The sequence below is a fragment of the Talpa europaea genome (assembly GCF_964194135.1).
Source record: "Talpa europaea genome assembly, chromosome: 10".
Classification (NCBI taxonomy): domain Eukaryota; kingdom Metazoa; phylum Chordata; class Mammalia; order Eulipotyphla; family Talpidae; genus Talpa; species Talpa europaea.
In genome coordinates this window covers 49,521,077-49,527,960 of record NC_140077.1, presented here as the reverse complement: position 1 = coordinate 49,527,960, position 6,884 = coordinate 49,521,077, and positions in this window count along the sequence as shown.

Genomic DNA, 6,884 nt, shown 5'->3' with positions numbered 1-6,884 from the left:
ACATATATAACATTTCAAGGGTGAATACCCTGTAATTTGATATTGATACAAACTTCTTAAAGAGATGGGGAGGGGGCTAAAAAATTAAAAAAAAAAAAAACACAGAAAAAGCAAAGACCCTTTCCTTCCATTGGAAGTTCTCATGACATAGGTAATGGCTGGAACTGCAGCAGCCATGTTGCTACCTCAGGTTATCTCCTCTGAATACCAATCTACTTATCCTGAGAAATAACAGAAAAAACTTGAGTTCCTGAAGGCATTGTTATGTCACCAAATTAATCAACCCTAGAATTGTCCTGCCTTGGACTGTTGATTATAGAAGATATTTATTTTCCTTATGCATCAATAGGTCAGTGCAAGAAAGACTGATTAAATGAAATTAAATAAAATAATCCACCAAAGCACTTTTGACAATGTCTACCATGTAAAAACTTAATTATTCATCATATGTGTATAGAACTCTCAGCTGTTTGGCCACTCAAATCTAAAGTAAAAAGACTAGTAGGGAAGGGAACTGGTCAGTATAACCTATTTCAGATCTTTAAGAAGTCTTGGAAGTGCTCAGTCTCAAAACATATTAGTTTAGCCATAGCAACAATCTGAATAGAATTTACTGGTCAAGTTTAGAGATTTTAGTTAATACCACTGCTTTATCTCAGTGGACTGCAAAACCATAAAAACCCACAGTACAAGACACAGTTTAGAGATTTGCTGTGAGCATCCCAGCCTTCTCTATTACTTGAATCAAAACTGAAGGTAGGGTCTCGCCTCTTCCTTGTAAACTGTACACTTTAGAAGAAAAAGGAGGGCCTTCCCGGTGGCTCACCGGTTGAGCGCTGGGTTGCGAAGCTGCCCGCAGCCTCTACGGTGCCGGTTCGATCCCCGGCTGCAACGGAGGAGGGTCCCGCATGGTGTGACAGACCTCTCCTGCCGCCCGCTACTCCCCTCAGCAGTGTACTTCGGTCCTTCTGCCTGCTCTGCTACCGGCTCTGGCTCTGGTGAATTCTCTCACCCTCCCGCACTTCTGACTGTACCCAGTGCTTGTATAAATAAATAAATAAATAAATAAAATAAATAATAAATAAGTGAATAAATAAATCTTTAAAAAAGAAAAAGGAATAATATTCCTATCCAACATATGCATGTTATATAATAAATACACATTATAGAGTCTTTGAAAAGGGTGTAATTGATAGTTGGATCCAGGCAACTGCTTTGAAGCTGTACAATTTTTCACATGCAGCTAATTAGAGGATTCTTAATTAGCAAATCTTCCATCCGATAGATTAGACAATAAAGATTTTTTCACAACCACTGTGTTAGCTCTCTTTTTCTTGTTTTAACAAAACAAAGTAGAAAGTTATCAGTTATAAAAATCTCTGTTGGAGTCCTACCAAGTTTATAACCAGGAGATGGTTTGAGAGAATTAAGATATGTGAACTTTCATCCTGCCCTTGACCTTGACTTGCTTTAGGATCTGGAGCAAGTCATGTTCTTTCTGGTCTCAGTTTTCTCATCCATGAAATAGGGAGGCTGAATTAAATCCAACCTCAGCACTACCAGCACTGTGGATCATATAGTTCCTTAGATGTTTAACAGCATCCCTGGCATATACCCACTAGACATCAGCAGCCCCCATCACCACCCGTTACGACCCTCAGCTATGTGTCTAGACATAATCAAATATCCCCTGGGAGGGCAAAATCACCCTGAGAACCACTGAGTTAAATCAAGAGTCACAAATGCTGACAAGATCAAGAGTCATAAATACTGTTACACAAGTAAAAGTGACTAGATGAAAGAAAGGAAAATTCAAAAATGTATATTCTATCATAAAGGGAGGATACTCCATATCCCCAGCGGGCCTTCGAGAGAATGCATGAGTGCCATGCTTACATGAACCTCTTTTTTTCTTGTTGGCAATTCCTTTTTTGCATCAGTTAGGAAGGTGGGTTCTAGAGCTCAATTCCCTGAGTTCAGATCCCACATTTAACTCTTACTAACTTCAATACTGGGCAAGCTACTTAACATCTCTTGTCTGGTTTTTCTCACCTATAGAGACAACAATAAAACCTACCTCATAAGATTATTGTCAGGATTTAATGACACAACACATATAAAGGGGCTAGGATAATGTATATAAAAAGGGCTCAATAAATAATAGCTACTTTTATGCCTAAGACATAAAAACACTACAAACCAAATGAAATATACCTATAGGTCAGATTCAGCCTAGAGGTTTCAGGTTCACAACTCTGAAGTACAGGATTTCAAGGATTTGTCCTGGTTCTCCAAGGTTTTATGATTCCATTTTTTTTTAAACAAGGACACCAATTAACTTCTGCTAACTTCTGTATAACCTATTAAGGAGATAGAACTAGTAAAGTTGAAGTAGTAAGAACAGAATTCTAATAAAGTGACAAAATATAGGTCCTTGGCAGTCAGTTAGAAAGAGAAGATGAGGAGTCATCTTTGTTTTCCATTTAACAAAAAATAGGGCTTTTTTCTCATTTTTTTGAAAAGAAAAAGCACATGAAAGAAGAGAACATCTAATTTGAAACCTGCCATCCTCAACAGTATCCTTTTCACAGATGCCATGACAATACAATGAGTTATTATTTACTTTCTACTAAAATAAATCGACAATTTTAAGTTGGTATCATTAACCCAATTGCTTTTCAGTGAGATAGCTGATAGAGGCAATAATAGATTGGTTTCTCCATCCTTATCCTCCCACTGGAAAACCGCATATCTACTCCTGATCAATATTTTGATCTGAATTCTTTATAACACTGTCAGACAAAGAGTGTCTGATTCACTCCAAGGTGGCGAAATGAGATAGCTTTGCAAAATTTAGGTCAGACATTAAATTGTCTTGGGTGAGCTGTTATCATAGCCTAGAGCCACAGAACCAAACCCGCACCATAGAGGATTACCAAAACAAAAAAAGCAAACAGAGTAAGTTTTTTAAAAGTTTATCATGGATAGAATGATGTCATGGCAGTCCATGTGTTTGAAATAAATTTCAGGGAAATGACTAGAGAACACAGATTAAATGGTTTAAAATGAAAGTTCCCCTTTCAGGAATCTGTTATAATGAAATATTTAGAATATGGAACCAAAATGTCTTTGTAGTGATGTCCTATACAATGTTATCTATGATCAAAAAAGTAGGTATCAACCTAAATGGCAAAGAATTTGAAAAAAATAGTCCCATATTAGATTAGTATATAACCCATTATAAAAGGTATTTCAAAGAATTTTCACTATGTAGGTATATACTTTCTAATGCTATGCAAAAAAGTTTTTAAAAATTAAATACACAATGTGACACTAACTGTGTGTGAATCTATATATATGTATGAAAATATTGTCCAATAAAAGTATGAACTCTGGTTATTTGGGGGTGGGAACCATTTACAAGCTTTATTTCCACTTACAAACTTCCCTGAATTCTCTAGACCCTTATTGAATCTCAGGGTTGCCATATGTAATTTTGGGGATTGTACCCTGCAGAGTGGAGGTAAACCCATGGGCATTCACAGTCATGTGCCCCACACTACATCTGTTCAGAGAGGAAGCCTTTGAAATTCATTAAAGATACCATGCAGGGCACTGGTGCTCTGTTATGTTTTTATGATCAGAAAAAAAATCACAATATAGAAATATAATAATCATCTATACCAAGGAGATAAATGAGTCTATGTAGAACCAGAAGCTCATACAATTTAGAGAAAATTCTTTATTAAAAGAATACAATCTCTTAAATGTAAAATTAATGGCAGATGTGTGTTGCAATTTAGAAAAAAATAGATCACACACACACACACACACTCACAAATCCTGAAGACTTGAAAGATTCATTCTCTCTAGGTAATTTATTAGAATTTTTCATGTGAAAGTGCTCCCTAATTACAATCTGACTCTCTCCCCACCAAATCCCCAAAATCTCAGCACCCCCCAAAATCACAGCAGCTCTTTAGTAGAAGACTCATGCAAGTGAATAACCCAAGAGCTTAAGGTACACTAATGCCAAAGTAAATCTGACTCCGATCTTTGGAGAAGGGAGAAACTGGATCAACTCTGAACCAAGCTGCTATTTTCAATTTGTCTAAATAATATGGTTCCAAAACAAATAGCCTAAGAAGTAACTTAGGTACTCAACACTACTGAAATAACCATTTTATTTCAACTTAGCAAGGACATTCAATAAATACTCATTAAGACTGCTTATTAAAATTTGATACATTTCCTGCTTTAGGGATACAGGCAACTTCTGTTTAATGTCAGATTTCTTACAGTTTTGCCATATTTAAAGAGTCAGTCTAAGGAGCCCTCCTTCATATCTCAGATTCTTCACTGGGTCAGGACAGTGAAGCAAACCTTCCTGAAGAGTCCACACCAACTGCACAGGGCAAAGAAATAGCCTCGGATTCAGAGCAGACCTGTCCTCAGTGAGCCACTGGGGATACTGAATGAGGTTCCTAAGGGTGCTCCTTCAATTAAAACAAAACAAGTCCAAACAGCAATCAAAGCAGACTTTCTTATACATTCTATAAGTCAAATTTTGATGCCCAAAGTGTTATCCAGATTGATTTTTCAACTATTTTAGAAAGAGGTGCTTTTGTTTTTTGTTTTTTAATTTAAAATTTATTTTTATATTTCCCATACAATTACAAACCCCTTATTTTGACCCCAATGCCTCCTGTCCCCACCCCCACCCCCCATAGAGTGTCTCTGGTTCATAGTTGTTTGTTGATTTTGATATTTTCTTTCTTATAGTTATTCCTTTTCCTGGTCCCTTATTTAAGTTTTCTAGATTTCTGCTATGAGTGAGACCATCCGGTATTTTTCTTTTTCTTTCTGGCTTATTTCGCTGAGCATGATCCCTTCTAGCTCCATCCATGTTGCTGCAAATTGCATGTGTTTATCTTTTTTGAATGCTGAGTAATATTCCATGGTGTATATGTACCACATCTTCTTGATCCAGTCATCTATTTTTGGGCATTTGGGCTGTTTCCAAAGCTTAGCTATTGTAAACAGTGCTGCTATAAACATAGGGGTGCAGGTGTTCTTTGGAATTGATGTTTCTGTGTCCTTTGGGTAGATACCTAGGAGTGGAATTGATGGATCATATGGAAGCTCTATGTTTAGTAGGTCCAGAAATCTCCACACAGCTCTCCATAGTGGTTGGATCAGTTTGCACTCCCACCAACAGTGCAAGAGAGTTCCTTTTTCTCCACACCCTCACCAACATTTGTTGTTGCTAGTTTTTTTTAATATGTGCCATTCTCACTGGTGTAAGATGGTATCTCATTGTAGTTTTGATTTGCATTTCCCTGATTACAAGTGATGTTGAACATTTTTTCATATGTCTGTTGGCCATTTGCATTTCCTCTTCAGAGAAGTTTCTTTTTAGCTCTTCTGCCCATTTTTTGACTGGATTATTTTAGAAAGAGGTGCTTTTGAAACAAAGACTTATACTGAATTCCAATATATAATTAAATAAGCATTTTTAATAATTCATCCAAAATGTAAAAATTACCCCAAACTAAAACTACCTTCAACATGTTACCACAACATAACATGTTTTATGCTCATATTTCAACTGATAGTTAAACTACCTTAAAGTTGACAATGGTGTATGTACACTATCTAATTTTATATGTTGGACATAAGTCTGAATTTCAAAAAGATCAGAATAGATAGATAAAGCTATCATATCATTTTTCAGTGATATCTATATAAGATATTCAAATGTGTAAACAGAATTGCAAAAGAATATAAATAAGATTGAAAGACAAATGATATAATCTGATGGGAAATACAACTCATATAACAGGCTATATATATATGTATATGTACATACACACAGATAGATATATATGTGTGTATATATATATGTGCATATATATATATATATGAAGAGATAATGACTGAAACATTTTCAAAATTTTTGAAACATATCAAGCTACAGATAAGCAAACTATTAATAAAACAAAAAATATCCACATGTAAGTGATTATAGTTAAGAGTGCTAAAAACAATCTTGAAAGCAAACAGATGCTTGATCAGATGAGAGAAGATATATTTCATTCAAGGAAGCAATTATAACAATGACAATTAACTTCTCATCAAAAATGGTGGCCAGGAGACACTGGCATCACATCTTTAAGTGCTGAAGGAAAAACCCTGCCAACTCAGAAATATATAAATATTTAAATACACACACACACACACACACACATTTCTTAGACAGACAAAAGCTGAAAGAATTTGTCCCCAGCAGACCTGCACTAAATGAAATGCAACGAGAAGTGCTGTAGACTAAAGAAAAATTATACCAAATGAAAACCTGGTTCTGCATGAAGGAATGAAGAACTCTACAAAAGAACTCTACGAAAGAACTATTCATCAGTTTATCAAACAATCTGTTAAGTTTTTTGTATGCATACATTGATGTATAAATTTCCTTAAACTACTTTAGATCATCTAAAATAATAACAATAAATGACAACAAGAATACATATGGTTAAAAGGTGATAACTGAAAGTTTACTGTCTAAGAAGAGAGAGAAAAAGTTTTGAGGAAATTATCACCAAGATACCTTCCAGAAACAGAGAGAGCTAAACATTCTCAGGGTGAATGAGTGTTACTACCATAACCACTAAGTGCCCAACTACCAAACAGGATATTTTTTTGAACTCATTCTGCATATTTTACAATGAAATTTCAGGACATGAGAACACAGGGAAAACATTTAAAGCTGCCCAAGAAAATACAGATTACCTACAGAAGAACAAATTCAGATTAACATTAGGTATCTCATTCTCAATGCTAGATGCAATAGAGCAGTGAAACAGTGTTACTCAAACTACTTTTTA